Raw genomic sequence first — 19,866 nt, 5'->3', positions numbered from 1 at the left:
GTTAATTCTCATATTATTCCTTCTAGAGAAGTGTTGTGGTATTCTTTCTATTTGTCACAGTCTCATAGGACACAGAAAAAGGAAATCACTTGAACTGGTATCTTGGGCTTCACGGTAACACAGACAGTAATAGGTAAAGGAACACTACTTGCTAGCGTGGTTACATTTTTGCCATGGTATGAGGTTGGTTTGAGCTCAATAGAACAGATCATAAATTTATTGCATGGTATACACACATATTTTACATACTTGCTTTAAGTCTCTAAAACATTCTAAATTAAAGGTTTGCAAGTTAATGTATTGTAATTAAACACTATCAGAAAGAACAAAATCTCACCCCTAACCATTGCAACACATGCACTGCACAGACTGATCTTAAAACAGTAGCTTTTGGGAACATTGGCTTGGCCAGTAAAAGCCTGATTCTGATGCAGAGGGAAGCTTCTCCTCACTTATACTGAGTTCTCAATCATGACATGGACATTTACTTAGTAAAAGGTACTTATTTGCACTCCTAGTGTTTTATAGCAACATACATAAATCACAAGTTTTTTTCCCTGAGAAACCTGGGACAGGATCCTTTCCCAGATCCATGCCAAACAAAACTGGTCACAGGTTGAAGGGTAAAGGACATGAACACAGTCTTTTATCTTTGCCCCAAATTCATATTCCAAACCAGTCTCAGCAGTGAGTGTAATGAAATCAGAAGTCTCAGTTCAGTCCCTAGTGGCATTAGTTCACATTATAAAATCATTACACATTATTTGACAATGTTGTGCACTGTTAGCATAGAAAAGAACTTGTTCTGTGTCTCTGGGGGGGGTGGTCCCCACAGAAAAGATCAGGTTTGTGTGTGATGAGGAGGTGCAGCAAGGAGTGCAGCTGGCTGGTTGATAATGAGCACTTTGATGTTTAGCGGTTTTAGTCCCTTAACACTCATCAAGACCAATATTTGTCAGAATACAAAGAGGGAAAAAAGTCAAATTGTTGTTTTCTAAAAGGGCAACTGAGTAACATTTAACTAGTACAAGTTTAAAGGGAAATTCAGATGTTGGAAAATACATGGAATCTATTAAAATACCTTTGGCTGTTGCTATTCAAAACATCTTTGACTATTGCTGTGCTGGAACTTCAATGTAGAAACTTCGATGTTTTCCTATTTGTTTTCTTTTTTTCCTTTTTAAAGGCAGATTTACAGCATAACATCTGATCTCATACATTTGTCACCATGATACTCTCGGAAGGCTCTAAAAGACAATGGATCCTTCCAAGTCAAGCACAACGGTGAACGTTTGCAGACTTGGTGTCTAACTATGCATCTGGGGGTATGGGAAAACACAGACAGAACATGCCTCAGTTCACAGACTCCCCAGTTGACAGTGGGCTATTTGTAGCCCACTTGCGCAGCTTGCAGCAGCATATCTTTAATTACAAAGAAAGAATCCCATCTTTAACTGTAACTGAAGAAGTAAGTTTCTTTGCAGGCCACAGAGCATGTTCTTTCTCAACTGCACCAGTGATTGGAATATAGAGAAGCAACAACAAATCACTAAGCAATTAATTAGCTTCATAGTTCTAGTTAAAAGTTAGGTTGGCTTTTGAGACACGGAAAAATGGCAGCTCCCAAAAGCACGTCTGGAACTAGCTGGACAACTGTGAGAAAAAACAGTTCCCCAGAGTCACCTAGAGTGTCATTGCTGCAATAACTAAGGACAGCAAAGTCAGCTAAAGCTGAGTGGAAGCCATCAATTAGCTATAGCATGAGAACTTACTCATATGGTCGTTCCATGAGGTCTTAACTGATCCAAGTCAGGACCAGACAGTTGTCACGCCTAAGCCATGTGCTTTTGTCCTACACCTCCCTGCTTCTCCAGTGGGACAAAATGTCTCAGCATAGGGTCAGACAGAAGCCAGGACCAGCACCATACTGGAGACAGAGGAGAGGAGCACAGCAGCCTTAACCAGACAAGTCTATCTACAGCAGAACCACTGCCTGTGGAATTACCTATGTACAATCTTGCCTTTGGCCTATCATAAACGTTAGAGCAGTGTAAATTTCATTTAGCAAGTTGCATTTCACTTTACTTGGGCTTTTGTCTAACTTTCATTATTTTCTCTTAAACTAACCACCATGGTTCACCTTTACGTTAAGACTAACGTTCTGATCCAGTCTTAGCACTCAAACAGCCTGGGTTTTAAATAGGGCACCACTTACACTGGTACAACAGCATCAAGAGACCGGGCAATACCAGACGTCCTTAAGGTAACTATCAGCAGATTTATCCTCTATTCACTTCAGTGTAAATATTTTCAAATCTTAGGGAAACACATTTAAAAATATTAATGTTCAAATTGTTCCAAGCCTCTAAACATTTCGGCTTTAAATTGCTCCTCCAGCAGCTGTACTCTAGCGGGAGAAACAGGTCGTGGAGATATCTGGCTTCATTCACCATTCACTCTTAAATGGTGTAACAGTTTTATGGCCCTTCTCTAATGATCACCCATTGTGTAGTGGATTGCCAATCAAGGATCACTTAATGACAAAACAGAATAATTTAACCCCTATTCAAATGACAATGGCCAGAATTGCCCACGTAAATGTCTTGACACAACAGAGTCCTACGGAAAGTTTTTCAGCTGAATGAGGTAAATAACATTAACAAGCTATTATCCGATAGCTCTTCCTCAACAGTTACAAAGGACCGACCTTTGAACTTTGAACTTTTCCTTTGACTGATGGTGACCATTATAACATTTGTGTTAGTCATTTAAAACTGCAGGTGTAACCCCTTACAATACCTTACAATAATGTGTAGGCTACAAGGGAGGAGAAACCCGGGCTCACAAAACAAAACTGCAAGAATTAGCAAGGGCATTTCAAAAGGATTAATGTCCCCTAATTCTTTCCCAGCAACTGCAGGCCTTTGCTTCCCGTATCCCACTGAGGACAGCTCCTGTCACTTTCTGTGGCCATGCCTGAAGCCGGCACCTTGAGCCGGCAGCCGGCTGAACATGCTTCATCTCCTGCAAAGCTGAGCCTGCTGCTCTGGCTTTGCTCCCTGGACCGGCTTCTGGGAGTCTGGTGTTTCAGGTACTGACCCTCATCGACTGCCTGGTTCAAAAGTTACTTTGAAAATGAAAAATGTGGGTTGTTAAATCACACAGAGAATCCTGAAATAAAATAAACCCCAAACACTGCACTGGCACATATAAGGTAAGAAGCACCAAGAAAGAAGTACGCACACATAGTGCGCTCATCCTGGCAGGGAAAGTTAACAGCATCCCTACATTTAGATGACTTACCAAAAGTCTGTGAAAAAGGTCACAGAATCATTAAAGCTGGAAAAAGCCTCTAAGATCATTGAGTCCAACTGTCAGTTTAACACTACCATGACTGCTAAACCATGTCCTTAAGTGCCATGTTTACTGAACACCTCCAGAGATAGAAACTCCACCACCTCTCTGAGAAGCTTATTTCAATGCTTGACCACTCTTTCAGTAAAGAATTTTTTCCTAATATCCAACCTAAATCTCCCCTGGCACAACTTGAGGCCATAATAAAACTAAGTGGTTGAATATAATAGCAAGAAACAGGAACTCATGGGCAGGAAATGTCTAAGCACCTGCTATTTCAGTAGAACATCTTTGAACAGACTTAGGAAGAGAGAACTATTTTCAAACCACATAGAACTCTTGGGGGATCTGCAATAGGCCAAAGGGTATTTTAGGAGCCAGGTAGAAATTAAAACTAGTTTGCTTTAAACCTCAGTCTGGAGTTCACTGAACTGACAGAGTGTACAAGACAATTACTCTGCTCTTCATTCCATGTCTCGGAAAGTGAATGGAAAGACAACTTTCATAGCATAGACAACACAAGCCTCCCAGTTCCAGGACAGAAAAGTAAGTACTTTACACTTTCATTGTCACTTTCAAACTTTTTTTTTCCCTTATCTTAAATGAAACCAATTAAAGGTCAGTGCAAAATTAAAATTTCACTAATTCTTATGTAAAGTTTTTTAATATATTCACCTCAGTTGTTCTATGACTCTTGTATTAGCTTCCTAAACCATTATTAGATTTTGGCTTTTTTCACAGCAGAAGAATCTAAAAGGCAAATCAGTACAACACAAGCACTTATTGGAAGCAGACTTTAAATCTGCACAGTACTTACAAGGCTTGCCTTACATAAACAGGCACAGTACCTTTTGATTCATTTGGACAGTCCATAATGAGCCACCTATGATCCAGATCAAAGTTTCAAAATTAAGATCAATTTAGTGAGAAAAATATCCACAATGTATTTGTCTAGTAATAAATCTAAATGAGCTTGATCAGGGTTGTAGACATACTGCAATTACCAAAGGAAGGAAAGTTGATCAAATAAGTTGTTTGCTTTGAATCATTCATGCAGCTTTATTTTAAATAGTTAATTAATTTAATACTGTTTAAAGTTGAAAATTATATTTTATAATATGACAACATATTGGATAATGAGTATTTAGCAGGAGCTAATCTAAGAAGAAAGAGAGTAAAACAAAGAAAAAAATACTAGGAACAGCCATTGAACATGACTAACTTCAAGAGGAATTTGTGAATCCTAAACATATATTGTTTGGGGGTCTTGTATTTTGGTTTTGCCTTCTTTTCCAATGCTGCCTCACAAAAGCAGACTGTATATTGAATGGTGGGGTCTGGAAGGGAGATCATCACACCCAACCAACCTCATACCTCACAGAATAGGTTAGATACTTCCAATAATTGCCTGCAGTGTCCCTGAGATGACTAGCGAAAAGGTAAAGGAGAAGGCTGACGAAAGTTTATAAGGAAAACTACACTTATTTTATAGATTGGCATCACTTGGTTTTCACTTTTGGAATAGATATATCAGACACATCAACACGCACAGCATATACGTTGGATTACTTTTGCTTAGACGAAAGAACAAAGAGTGAAGTTTAAGGGCAAAACAACTATTTCAAATCACCTGTAGCCCCCAAACCGCACTCTCTTTCAGTAAGGCTCTCCCCATTTTCCTGGAATCCCTTGTTACGGGTGGCTGAAGTGGTGCGGTGTCATCCACACACACTGAAGGATGGGTGCTCCAGGTCGCTCAGGGTGAAGACACACATCACCCCATACGGATCTGACAGTGTCTTATCTCGGGGCTTTTGCTGTTGACATTTGTCGCCGCTTCAAAACATTATAGGCACCACCTCCGTTTAAATTTACAGATACGTTTTAATTAATGGGGGGAAATGTGTTTATCTCCACCAAACAGCGCTTGGATTTCAAGCGCTTCTTATCTCCGGTGTGAAATTTAGGCTGACAAGAATCAGCGCTTCCCACGCCGCAGCTCTGCTCAGCGTCGGTGGCCGGGCAGGGAGTGGCTCCGGGAACGGGAGCGGGGCAGGGAGCGGAGTGGCTCCAGGAGCGCCCCCAGGAGCGGCCGGAGCGCGGCCAGTCCCCAGGGTGCGGGCTGCACGGTGGAGCTGCCTAACGAGCGCTGCCTAAAGCAGTATGCAGAACACATCTGCCTGGGCTCTGCGGGCTGGGTCTGTGTGACCAATTAATGGTGAAGAGTTTAATTGTGAGTAAACAATAGCACATTAAGGAGCAGTAAACACAGCAGTAGGGACTAAGAAGCTGGTCGTTCAATCACAGATGTGCCCGCTTCGCTGCTCGCACTAACGATCTCCTCCGTCTGTACCTTATGACCGCGCTTTCGGCACTCTTCGTCATCCTAAACGCACTGCCTCCAGTCCTACACCTTTCCCAAATGCACAGGGCACCGCTTCCCTGCCATGCAGCCGGCAGCTGAGGCAACGAACTGCTGCATTTGCAGCTGCCAGGAGTCGTGGCCTACCAAGGGAGTGGAAACGTTCACTTCACAAGCTAAATCACACAGCATCATTCCTAAAAATCTGTATTATTGTCTTAATGACACATTTCTTCCTTTCAGTGAACAATTTTCATGTGCCACTTCCACACACACGGATCCGGGCAGCCAGGGCACAGGCAATTCGGGAACAAGAAGCAGGGAGGTATGAACCAAAGTCTGACTGCCCCTGAGCACGTTGCCTTAGGCACTGTGCCATAGTTTCCTCCATCACAAGATGGGAAGAGCTCCAATTCATAGGAGCAGGAAGCTGTAGAGATGAGGGGCAGATCTTAGGGAATGGCAAAAGACACATGCACCATCTGCACAAAGCATATGAGGGAAGACACCAAATTGTTGTTCATTGTTTTGTTTCTTCATTTCCCCCTTACTCCCTTTCTCATTGTTTATTGATTTTTGTTTCCAGTTGACATATGAGCAACAGTCTATATTAAGACAACAGTAGCTGAAGCATCAGTGAAGTCCACATTAGTATGTACCATTCAGAAATCTGCTGTTTGATGATGCATGTTTACCCCCTCAAGAAATGCCTAAGAAAAATGCAACTGCTCCTGAAGGGAGACTGATACTAGGTGGGTGGTCTTCAAAAAATGCTTCTCTGCATGATGTCCAGTAGGAGAATCCCTTTCAAATACAGTGAGATGGATGAGTTGTCATCAGCTCACTTCATACCCTGCTTTACAGGACACTCATAAAATGAGTAAAGGACAGTTCTCATTTGTTCCACACAAGATAAAATACATGAAAGGTGATTGACATGAAGTAAATTACTTCAAACATGCGTTTCTGGAAGCACTGATCTACTAGAATAACTCGGTCGTGTGTAGCCTCTAGTTGCTGAAAGACTAACTACCACTTAAAAACAACTGAAATCCCTACACATTGTGACTATAAGCTTTTAATTAATTTGACATATTATGTGTATCAACAGCGAGACATGTTTTAACAGCAATTTATCTTCAATCTGGTTTTGAAGCCAACACAAATATTTCTTCATTTCACCCTGCTTTTGGCTCACTATAGAAGTAGAAATGAAAGGGTCCAAACCACTGCTAGCATTAATGTCACAAAAGGTGTAACCTGGCTTAAATCTGTGGTATGGACTCTTCTCGTGCCAACAATGAACTGGAACCCCTGTTTTTACTTGTGGTACTCTGCAATTAAAAGAATTTAATGTAAGAATGATTATGAATGAACTGGTGAGTCTTTCCCACATGAAATGCCAGGCAACAGGCTTCCATGGTCCCAAGCCTGTGCTTCGATTGCTAGGCAGTGACCTTCCCCCTTCAGTAAAATACACTGTGTTCTCTCACCAAGCCTACATGCACCATGCAAGCCCCGAATAAATGTTCTCACCAGGGTGCTCCCACTTCACGTGAACCCACAGTGGAAGAGGAGCCTCTGCTCCATGTTTGACAGCAGCTCCCTTCCATAGCAGAAGCCACGGAGGGGCAAGGATTCATCTGGGTTTCTGCTTCTCCATGAGTAGGACACACTCAACAATGCTACTAGCAGTGCGATTCAACAGAGAGCATTAACCCCCCCAAAAAAGCCAATAACAAGCCACACCACCACCAAAACAAAGCAACCAACCCACCCAAATGAAAAACCCAAATTTCAAAAAACAACAAAACAACAACAAAACACCGACAACCCAAATAACAACCCACAAACGTATGAGGGAAAAGTCACACAGAACTTCCCATCTTGTTATATCCAAGCTTTTCTGTTGTGATTGTCACCAGGTAGTAGTCTGTGGTGGTGAACAGAGGCACCATTCACTTTCACCTGGCCATTAGAGAAGCATTATACAAACAGGGCTTTTAGCCTGGACTTGATGTGAGCACTTAAACAAGGAATTCCTTCTATCTTTCGCCATTCAGCCCCATACAAGTATTAACCAGGCAAATTTCTGAAATTCAGGCTCTCGGATCGGAGGAACAGTTCCAGAAGGGCAGAAATTGCCAACAGAGACTCAAATAAAAAGAAATCCATCCTTCCAGTCCATATTTGTATTCTCCAGTTTATTCACTCTTCCATTTGATTATTTCATTAGCTCCTCACTTTTTAATGAGTGTAATCCCACAACCCCCCAAGCATTCTTGCTACACAGCCTGTCCCTAGAAATTATCTCCCTCTGCCTTTTACAAAAGCTCTCACAAACAAACAGACTGCTCCACGCTGTACACACATATCCATCTAACTAACGCAATTTGCCAATTTGCCAAAGGGCAGAAAACTCTAAGCTCCCTTTATTTGCCTTGCTGCTGAGTGATCTCAGCCCCAGTGACTAAGAGTCAAGCAGCGAGCTGTGGGGAGATACCATGCTGCAGCTAAACTCACCTCAGCTGCAAGCAGCAGAGCTGCCATCTTGCTAATCAGCTTTAATTTAGCTGTCTCACAGCTTCATAAGTAAATAAAGACTTACTTAGTGTCAGAAATATCAGTATTTAACCGCAGAGTTTAAAAAAGTATGGTAATTAAAAGAGTGCCACAAGTCACAGCTCTGTGCAATCCTAACAGATTGTAGGGTTTGCCTTTTTGAACCTCTCAGCACGTTTAGAACCTTGAGTAAAACAACAAAAGGTGTTAATAGCTTTAAGGGGAGCATCATGCTGATAGATTACCCATTATGGTTATCCACTCACAGCGAAATGGCAAATAGGTTTGATCAATTCGATTTTAATGTAAAGTGGAACTTGAAAAAAAAAACCCAGCAATGAGCAAAGAGAAGACCTTTTGTTGCTAATGTGTCTGGGAAAAAAAAAACCCACACAACAAAAAAACCACTTAATTGAGGTCACAATAATATCAGCAGTTATCACCATCAATAATTCAGCCTTATTTATTACTACACAGTAAAGTTCTGTCAAACAGGAATCGTCCAGGCTTTGTTATACATGTTAACATGAAGCTAGCTGCTGGGTGATTGGTATATATTTCACCAGCTGCTCAAAACTGTGGGATAGCGAGGAGTAATGATATTCTGAGTCCTTGCATTACACAATAGTTAATTTGCTGTATGCAGAAATATACGTTACAAATATAATAACCCCACTTAAAGTACGTGTAATAAAAAAAGCATTATATCTGAAACAGTGACTGACTAATCTTGCCTGAGCTATCTGTCATGAGGAAAACAATTTCAATTCCTGCATGATTTACTACTTTAGAGCAGGAGGAACATAAATTCTGCCTCTTCACACAGTTCTAGCCACCTGTGATTAGTTATCTTTAAAAAAAAAATCTAAACGAACGCATAATTGTACAATTATAGATGCTAACTCCAGTGTTAAAATTTAAAATGTATTAGCCTCGTAAAACGCCTCATTAATCTCTGGGTTTTAAAGGACATACTTGTCCAGTAACGAGCCAAATGCAGCAAACGTGCGAGATGCTGGTAAGGGAAATTTACCTTTTTTTTTTTAAACCTTAGAATCATTCCTACAAAATCTGTTTATTAAACATAAAGAAGTCGTCAGTGGCAAAGTCAGTTGTAGTTCTCTGCTCATTAACTATGGAAATAAGCTGTTTTGAAGAGATTAGTTTTTCCTTACACAAGATATCCATGGGTTTGTAACAGCTATATAATTACTAACTGGAACTGCAACCAGGAAGGTTGGGCAAGAATATTGATCCCTCCCTGTCTGCTAGGGACGCTTCTCCCCTGTGCTGATGGCAGGAAGCTTTTTGTTAGGCTCTTACCACCTTCCTTAAGGAACGGGGCGGGGGAAGAAAGAAAAGAGAGAGCATAAGGACACCTGTGAAAAACAAAGCTTATCCCACTTAGAACCTGTCAGGCGATGGCATTAGCCGCTGGGGCGTTTGGTGCTGACAGTGAGGAAGCCCAAATTTGGGGGAGGAGCGATATGGCACCAGGGGTGGGAGGGCAGCGGCGAGTATGCGCAGGAGGCGGCGATGAATGCGAACCACGATCAGGGGGAGCCGGCAGCCCCTCGGAGAGCTAATCCACTTGGCAGCGCTGAGATGGCTCCTTGAAGGAGCTAAAGTAGACTGACACAATGGCCTGCGAGGCATTAAAATGTAGGAATTAAACACTGTTAAATTGCACAGAGGGATTCTTAACCTCAGCCCTTTGGCAACGCAGTGATGTTTCTTTCCTTTTCTTCTCTCTCGCCCCTTCTTGAAAGTGCCATACACAGTAGATTTATCCTTTTTCTAGAAGCCTGACTGCTCAAACCTCACTAATTCTGGGTGCCAGCTCCTTGACGTACACATACCCTGTTCATGAGGCTATAAAGCCTCTGAACGACTGTCTCAAAAAATAATCTCGCCTTCTGCTGCAAGCCATGCCGCCCCTCCCGCCCTATTCAATAGCCCTGCTGGCCGTATCACTCAAAAGCACATCTGGATTCATAGATTTGAACCTTTTGATCCTGCAAATGTAACAGCCCCAGACAAGCCTTCCTTTGCAATTGGGGCTATGCAGATTCCCCACCCAATTTGAATGAGAAAGGTGAGGTTCTGTTTTAAATGGACAAGCAAATGTTCAAAATTATTTTAAACTGTGGACCATTATTGTTTGCCCTGGAGCTTAAGTGGATTTTTTTTTTTCTTCCTCTCTTTCTTCCCCTGAAACACAAGTTATCCTCAGGCTCAACAAACTGACATGCGGTTCATGACAATAATAGGGTATCACTCAGCCAGTTTGTACAGAGCTGCCAAAACAGACTCCTCTTCTTCCCTAGCTCGTGGGCTGGTTTGGGGTTTTTGTTGTTTTTAAACAGCGTGACATTTTAAAAGTTATTAGACTATTAATGCTGCTTTATAAATTAATAATGCTTTATAAAAATGTTAATGGAATTAACATAAGTTTACTTCTGAATGCAAGCCCCTCTTTTCCTGTTTTACTATCCATTACTTCATTAAACCGACACTGAAAAAAAAGACTAGCCTTGCCAAATTTCTCACTGCGCATTCAACTGTTTGCCCACGACAGTATTTGAATGTGCTTATTATTTCTAGTAAAGCCCTTATCATTTTCACTGTGAAATTTAAATCACCCTGATCCAACTCTTCTTAGCTAAAGTCAGCTTTATCAACCACAAGAGATGTGGGATTTTAAAAAGATCTGAGTAAATTCACATTGTTTGGATAAACTCATTCAGGGGGTTCAGTAAATGAAAGCTGAAATAGATACGTATTCCAAAGAGGTTATGGACTGCTTGAAAACAAAGCAGTTAAAGCATTAAGAGAGAGAAAGTTAACAGTATCAGTATCTTTTTAACGAGGGCATTCCCAACTCTGGTTTTGAATTGTATATCTGTGCCTCCACAATAATTCAAGCGAAAAGTATAAGAACATTAAACTGTTTACACATTTTTTCCCCCCTCTACAATCCACTCTATGTTATCTGGTCAGTGTTGTGCTACTGAAAATGTTAAGGGCTGCATTTATGCATTATCTCACAATTTAAGTAACTGTGTATCATGTATATTTAAAGCCATCTCTCTGTAGTTTTAATTATCTCAGTCTGCAGGGACAAAACGCAGCTCCCATGCCTGAGACTGAAATGAAAGTGCTGCATGCTGACAGCTAAGATGTCTGTCCTAGCTTGTTGAGATTTCCTGTAAAATTTGCATTGAAAAGGCAGCTTTAAATATACTTAAAATAAAAAGAGCATTTGCATCTAATTTGCTACACTTGCAGTATTAAAGTTTTATCTGAATAAAGACATGTCAAATGGATTTATATAGTTAAGCTGATAGCTTTTAAAGTCAACACAGTAACATCAGCTAAATTCAACAAAGTAATGGCAGCAGCTAATGGCATTTATTAGTTTATCATCATTTACTTAAAAACCATAACACAGATCATTTTATTTTCACATTACTGTTTGTGATTCTTTGACTCAGTTTCTATTGATTCCACAAATTATGGCAGAAACTGACATTTATCTAACAGAGTTTTCTGAGCTATAAATGTTGGCTTTAGCGGGAAGCAATTGAACACTTGCCACACAATGGTTTGAGCCATGCTAGAAAAAACCATCTTCAAATAAACACATTTGGCAACCATTTTAGAATATGATTGTTGCTTGTCTGATAATGACAGAAGGGGTTTTACTACCGATAAGGCGCTTATTACAAACCACTGCCTATGTAATCTACTGTCTCATCACACAGAGTGCTAAATGCATTCACCCCAACGCAGCCAAGCACTGAAGCATTAAGCTTTGTTTTAAAGATATACATAATAGCAAGCAAGTATTCTTACAGCACTTCTGCAGATGTCAAAGAGCTTCACAAATGAGATCACCACTGTTTACACAGAAGGAAACTAAGGCTAAGAGAATCCAGATTGCATCTAATGCCTTGGTAGGACCTGATGTTGCGAGTCCCAGTTCAGTGCTCTGTGCATTATGTTTTACTGCCACCTTATGCTCCTGTTGACTTCAAAGTGTCATCAGCACTCGGCCAGGCCTCAGTGGAGCTACTTGCCAAAAACACATGCTGATGACAAATGTTGCTGAAGAGGCTGGAATGTTACAGAACAGTCTTTTGCCTGTAAGTCCATAGTAAAAAGAAGGGCTTATGAATTACACTCTCAATTCTGCTATACCTTTGCGTTTCCCTGTCATAATAATTACTGAGGCCTAATAATTTACTAGGAAATGCTAAGCAATATTGCTACTGTAAAACCTAGACACCCACATAGTTTGATACGTAAATATTTTGGGTGTGGACACCTACATGTCATCATTCAGTTTTACAAGTGTATTTGAAAATTACATCAAAAGTTTCCAATCATGCAATGTACTCTCCTCCTCCAAAGCCTGTTCTTCAGGGAAGAAAAGAGCAGAGTTGAAGACAGGGTTTGTTTTCAGAACTATTTATGAAGGTCAGTGTTCTTGCTAACAGGAGGCTCACATCTAATTCCCCATGCCAGACATGTCATATCTCAAACTTTTTAATTCTGAAGAGATCACCAGTCTCTCTCTCTCCAAAGAAATGTGACAAACACAAGCCACATTTGGCAAGAATTTGAAATGATCATGCTTTGTTCATGCCATTTATTATAAATCTTCCATGCCAATAGGCTTTGGTTCACTATTGTCCTCATCCTGAACTCTGGCTTCTATTTCAGCACACATTTGTAATTCCCTATCTTTGGGTTGAAGAGCACAAACCTCTGGCTCAGCAGAACAGCCCAAGACAGCTGGAGCAATGGCTCTGAGATGCACCCATCCTTCTTGAATTGCCATCTCACAGTTGGCCAATTTTCTTCTGTGTAACTGTGTGCTAGTTTGAAGCTAGCTAGAATGTTTTGGTGAGAAGAACCAGATTACAGGCTGTGAAGGGAAAGCAATGGTGATGTCTACTTCCCTCACAGTCTTGCTGAACAAGAAATGAAAACATTAGATAACACTCTTGCCATTTTTTCTTTCACTCTTGCTTGGGCTGCTGACTGAGCAACATCTTACTTCCTAACCTCACCTTCCATTTGGCCTAACCCACCTTTGCTTCTTAATCTCTTGGCTGAACCTCTATTCTTTCTTAGGACTGGGGTAAGGTTGAGAGGGGTAGGGGGGAGGTGAAGGGGTGGTTGAGAGCCCCTCCTGGGGACTCAGGTTTCTGGGAGGGGAGTTGTGTTTCTGTATTACCTTTTTACCTTGTATATACTGTAAATATCTGCTTGTATATTGTGCTAGCTGTAAATAGCTTCAATCATATTTTCAGAGCCGACTGAGTCTAGTCTGGGCGATTTCTAAAGTGTGTGTGGGGGGAACACCCTAACCATCTCATACTGCAAGATCAGGCAAGAAGTGAGAAGCTAAAAATTGTATTGACCTTCAGTTGGAACCCTAGTCTGACCTCATCCAATTCAGTATGAATTTTCTTCTTATTTTAATAGCAGATGGATCAAGTATTTTTAAGGTTTTATTTTACTGAATATCACTAATGAAAAACTACTGCAAAACAAAATTTTGGAGGACAAAAAAGATGTATAGGATCTCTTCCTTCAGCTAAAGGAACCTTGTAAACTATTAAAAATTGCAATATTTTATTGCTGTTTCAGTCATGCTGGACAGAATGACAATCCCAGAAGTTTCCATTGTATCACAGAAACAAGGTGCATTCTCCTTGGGGCTGGAGGGAAGACAGTGCCTCTAGCAAGAGTTCTCCAGTGAAAAATATTATGGCATACGTGTAAAACAAAACCCCAGAACCAGATAGCTACAGTTTTAACAGCATCAATATTTAAGTTGTAGGACACCTTAAAGGAGAAGAGAGATCTATATTCAAAGTTACAGAGAATAAAAGCAACCTCTTGGTTTTCATCCAAATGCAAATAGAAAGCCAACCCAACTGCTGAAGAACTGGTTCCTGCCAGCTCCACCTGAGAAACAGGGCATTTCAAACAGTAGTAGTCAGAGCCTACATATAGCTTTGAGGTACACCTCATAAGCAGTTCGTTTTGACCTGAAAACCCCAGGGTATGGGTGAATTTTCCCACCCCTAATCACAGACATGGACTGAAGGCACTGTTCTGAGCACTAGTCCTTCGGCAGCAACATGAAACAGAGCAATTTCACTAAGTTCACATCCTTCCAGTTGCATCTCACTAGGTTATGATGAGTTTTCCTTTGTATTTCAGTATTTTTACACCTCACACAACTCATTCCTAACTTGTGCAAGCAATGGCCATTCTCCACTTTCATTCTCCCCCACTGAGCCCCTTCCTATCCCACACTGAACACAACAGCACTCCAGCTGATGTCTATACTGTAGCAGGCACGATAATGTCAGTGAGATACAGGGCCACATCCTCAACCAATGCAAATTATTCTAACTTCATCTACTTCACTAGAGCTCTTGGTGTTTTTTATCAGATAAGGATGTGGACTTCAGCATTAATCATGTGCAGAGCAGAAATCCACCATTTCAAGCTTCATTATGAAACAAGTGCTACATTAGTGCTGAGCATGGAAAATCTCAAAATTTCCCTTTAATGATCTTGAAGATTATGTGCAGCAGGAAAGAAGAAGTGTAAAATCTGTCATAAATATCACTGAATATTTTTAATAGCTGAAAACTAGGCTTTAATACTCCTGTCTGAAAGAAAAAGAGTAGAGACTGTTCATTAAATAGGAAGCAAAGGAGTTTGATTGTCAGTATATTAGGCCTGTGAAACAGAACACTACGGGAAGAAAGTTTTTGAGCCCAGAGACAACACAAGCTAAAAAATAGTAGATGGGCAAGCATAGCCATATTAAAATATAGTATGTATAGATATGGAAATTACTCTGAAAAATCTCAGGGTACACTTACTAAACACTGGCTGTTGCACTCAGTTCTTTTCTCATCCCTGGCAACCCTTTTAGTCACTACATATCATCTGACAGCAGCAGGAAATACCTGTGATGGTGACTTGCTTTTCAATTCCTCTAGTGACAGCTGGAGACAGCTTACATGAGTGGAATTTGCAGTGGACTCCCCCCTCTCCATGATCTTGTGTAGTAGCTGCACAAAACACCATGATTCTGAGAAGGCATCAGAGCAATGCTGTTTGAATGGACTCTTCTGGCTTTAACTATACAACGAAAAAAAAGTTCCTGAAACCCATCTTAACACCATTTTCCAAGCCCTGGTCTACACTCATGAACTACCTCAGTCTGCTCCAGTACACATGCATCTCTCAAGCATACCTGAGGTTGGCTTAGCCTGGAAGAAAGACCTGAAACTGTCCCAGCCTCAGTGCAAGAAGTGGAATTCCATTTCCTATCAAAGCAGCCACACAGAAGGATGGAATTGCAGCTTTGCACACTGCCTCGACATGCTCTTATGATTCTAATCCATACCGACTCAAAACCTTGAGAAGTGTCCATGTAATGAGAATAATGCCTGATGGAGGACATAAAGAACTAGTTGAGAGGGTTGTAGTTGTGAGAGTTTCTACAAAGAGATCAACCTCTTTCTTTAGATGCAAAGGTTGTGTGAAGCAAAAGCATATTCTTTGTCACAGAAGATAGGAGTCTGCTATGAATTACATGTTATTTGCTAAAAAAGAATCAAACTAAGGATAGTGTCTTCTATAGGAAAGGAATTGACTCAACACATAGTGCTATATGTCACTGAAGTCTTTAACAGAATGAATACTCTGGAAAGCTTCACTTGAGAAAGGGAACTGGCAAATACTGCAGCCTCTATAAAAGTTACCAGGTCACTTTTATGGCATTGGGTTCAAGAAGTTTTTTTGCTTGACTTTCATTACACTCCCAAATCATGCTGCCACACAATTTCACTTGCACTTATCTGAAAACCTTTGTCTCCCTGTTCCCACAAAATTTTGTATCTTTACACTGCATTTGAATACAGAGAAAATAGTATTTTTTCTTTCTTTCTCTTATAGGCTGTTAATGACAAATTTGCCCTCTTTTTGGAGTCCAGTTTTTTCCAACTAAACAACAAAACCTTTGTGAGAATTAAAGAAATGAATAATGTAAAACTACAGAACCCCAAAGAAAGAACAACAATGAAATTTTAATTAAAACATTACCATTCACTTTATGAATTGATTGCATGTTCCCCTTCCTCTCTTGCTTCTGAACCAGTCTTTCATTTAGAATTGCAAAGGAGCAACAGAGAGCTCTTGGTCTCAGGTACTAGCCACTAAGGCTTAAGACTTACGAAAGAAGTTAGCTCTGTCTGTGCATAGCTCAAGAGCTCCCATGTGTGTGCTGAAGGATGGTTCCCACAGCCATTCCATTGCATTTTTGAACACCAAGATTTAGGTCCTGTTTTTGAACACCAAAAGATTTAGTTCTTGAGAAACTGTTTTACTCACTCATTACCAAATAATCGGCCAAACCCAAAAAGCTATCTCCAGAAATCTCCTAATCACTCTTTCCTACTATGCTCTACTCTATTGTCTACATTTCAGATAATGAATATTTAAATTGCACAACTCACCCCACAGGGTGTTTTCCAAATTACACAGAGCACAACAGAATCCTTTTTCTTGCCACTGAAATTCCACCTTCTGTAGGGTGGAAACACAGGAGATATGAACGAGCTGAACATAACACTGCACAGCAAAGAGGGGAAGAGAAATCTGTGCCAAATATGGCAGGGCAAGCCTTTGATCTCACAGGAAAATGAAAAAGTCATTGGATCATTGCAGTTTAATTTGATATGATCAGCCACTACATGCAAAATCAAACACATCCACATGTAAACCACAGCCGGCCAGATACATACAACAGCAGGTTGCGTAAAGCACGAGTTACTGAGGCTTACACATGTTCTGATGCAAGTGCAAAAAAAGAAAGAGCTCTTATACCCCTATAAAGAGAACAAGAACATACTTGCATGTTTAAGTTCAAAAGATAATTCTTTCCCTGAACTGTAGCATACAGCCTGGAGGAGGCGAAAGGTATCATCAGCCAGGCTGCATGCTGACCAGATATTCACTGCCTCCTGGAATTTCTAACTTGGTGCTTAGATCCCAGAATGTCAGTTCTCAGAAAACCAGACACACAGGGTTTTCCTATGGTTTTGCTTTGCAATAACATTATTTCTGTTGATTAATTAGGCTTTTAGAAAGGCAAAAAAAAAAAGCCACAAGGTGAATTTGAAGAGAACTTCTGAAACTGGCCAAGCGCCTAGTGGGTTTGGTGAGAGGAGAGGCCCACACTGAAGGTGTGTTTTGAAAGATTTTAAAAAACCTTTACCTTGAGGAACTTTTAACTCCAGAATCAAAGAGAAAAATCTTTTCTAAAAGCTTACCCTGAACCCCTCAACTACTTAGAGAGGTAGAATATTTCATTTCTACTTCAATAGTAGACTGGAAGAGAACCTCCAGTAGTTCATTTAATAACCAGAAATAGAGGCAGCTGCCAGCAGGGTGTGGAGGAGGGTGAATATTCCTATATCCTGCAACCTCAGTGGTAGCTCAGCACCCCCTTCCCTCCCATCCAGGACTTCTCAATACATTGCAAGATCAGACTTTTAAAAAGAAATGGAAAAATACAGTGTGTCATGTTAACTTGCCCCCTTCTTTAAGATATACTGTACAGGTTATAATTTATCCTTTTTAATAAAAAAGTAGTAAATTTACCTTTTGAGTGTCATTTCTGACCATTGCTGCCCCTTTGCTAAAGCCACAGGGCTTCATAGTAGACAGCCTGAAGGAATTCCAGTTCACAGCTTAATTTTCCTCCTGATAAAAGAGACAAAAAGTTCCTTTCACTAAAAATAAAATTTAATACAGTCCTCAAATTTGATATATTACAACCTCCGACCTCAGCTTAATTGTTCACAAAGGGCTAACGGTACCACTGGCAAGTAAATGACTTCTACAGAGTGTTGCAAGTCTGATAGCTCAAGAGAAGGGGAGCAGCAGTCTGACAGATAATCAAATTTTTTAATGTGAACCATAGTGAGAGAGGTTATTCAGAGCACACCCAGACTGTAGGAGCCTTCCACAGCTGCCATGGTGTCTCCTTAGGATGAGAAATGCTTAAACACCACTCTCACTCCACTTTGCTAAGTGTTACTCCCATTAGTTACCAACCAACACAGAGGATGACACTTTATAGGAATAAAACAGCAATGATCTGGGATCTAGAGACAGAAACGTAGTACTTAAATTTCTCTGAGGACAAACTTGCCCCCAGTTCAGTGGCACCCAACAACTTTTCTTAGAGTTTGACAAGGAACCAAGGGGAAGATTATGATGACAAAAAGAAAGGAGTCATGCAGAAGCATCCACCACTGGTCTATAGCAGCTGACCTTTTAAAGCGTACAGCCAAGAGCAGGGCTGGAAAGGGCCATAGAGGGCAGGGCAGAAGGAGGGTGGAAAAGAGAGGAGGGGGAAGACACAGTATTTGTCCTGAGCCCTCTGATTTGAAAATCTGGGGAAGAAACAAATCTGTTGCTTTATAGCATAATGAAAGAATGAAATCACAGAGTTTAAGGAACCATAATGACAATATTATCAAACAGGTTCTTACATTCTCCTTGCACTACAAGTACACAATGCAAGATACTTTGTGATCAGGAAGACAGCATGATCTGCAAGCTGGTTTAGCTTGTTGTCTTTCTTCTGTTGGACAAAAAGGAGAAAATCAGAAGGCTGTCCCAGTAGCTGGTTTGGTAGCTTACAGAGAGATGGGTCAGTGGCTTATGCAGATGAGCAGATACTCACTTGCATAGTCCAAAGCAAACTAAAACTAGTGCCATTCTTGCTCATCCAGTATATTGAGATGACAGCAGCAACATAAAGCATTTATTTGCTCACTGTTATCCTAGCTAGGATTTTGGAACTGTATGACACCATTAAAAAAGCAGATCTATTAAAAATACAGTAGCAGTATGCATGCACATCTACAAAGGAAGAGCGCTTGCTGAAGCGCTGAACTGTGCATACTTTTACACCTTACTAGGCACAGGTCATTAGCAGATGTGCTTATACAGATAGTGCCAAATGTAGTTTCCTCCCCAGTCCTGATTCAGTGTGAGGTCAGTGACTTCAAACAGCTCCCACAGAGAGCACTTGCAGCCCCCAGAGACCACCGACAATTGCATTTGTTCCAGCAACTGTCGCTCTCCCTCAGGGTCTGCTCCACAGTCAGTTGCCATTCATGGGCTAAGGCTCACAGTACAAAGGAACTCAAACTATACTCTACTAGAAAAAGGAATTATAAACCTCATGTGCCAGAAAAGAGGGTAAATGCCCAACGTGTCCTCCCCAAAATGTGGAAGATGACAGGAATCTCCATGATACCCTGTACAGGCACTCCCCAAGCCATGGAAGGAATCCAGCCTCTCCAGGATCACCCTTGTGAATACCTCATTTGAGAAGCAGCATCACTGCCCCAGTGCACTAACTCTGCTACACTGTTAACAACCATGTTGTTTGGCTTCCTGACAGGCAAAAAAGGTGGTGAAAAACAGTTGAGCTACCTACATATGCAAACTAAAGAGAAACAACGTTTTTAGATGAG

At 40.9% G+C, this 19,866-nt stretch overlaps 2 long non-coding RNA genes across 2 annotated transcripts; both read right to left on the bottom strand.

Annotated features, from left to right (window-relative positions):
• Nucleotides 1–6,188: 6,188 nt before the first annotated feature.
• Nucleotides 6,189–18,075, bottom strand: LOC135184535 (uncharacterized). Its single transcript, XR_010306087.1, has 2 exons — nt 17,978–18,075; nt 6,189–7,050 (listed from the first exon to the last, which is right to left on the bottom strand). It is a non-coding gene; the product is annotated as an uncharacterized LOC135184535 (long non-coding RNA).
• Nucleotides 11,668–15,390, bottom strand: LOC135184536 (uncharacterized). The gene is made up of 2 exons (XR_010306088.1): nt 15,277–15,390; nt 11,668–12,421 (listed from the first exon to the last, which is right to left on the bottom strand). It is a non-coding gene; the product is annotated as an uncharacterized LOC135184536 (long non-coding RNA).
• Nucleotides 18,076–19,866: the final 1,791 nt, after the last annotated feature.

Source organism: Pogoniulus pusillus, chromosome 20 (genome assembly GCF_015220805.1).
Source record: "Pogoniulus pusillus isolate bPogPus1 chromosome 20, bPogPus1.pri, whole genome shotgun sequence".
In the NCBI taxonomy this organism is placed as follows: domain Eukaryota; kingdom Metazoa; phylum Chordata; class Aves; order Piciformes; family Lybiidae; genus Pogoniulus; species Pogoniulus pusillus.
The sequence above is the reverse complement of the archived record's forward strand: the minus strand, read 5'-3'. Positions and strand labels throughout refer to the sequence as shown.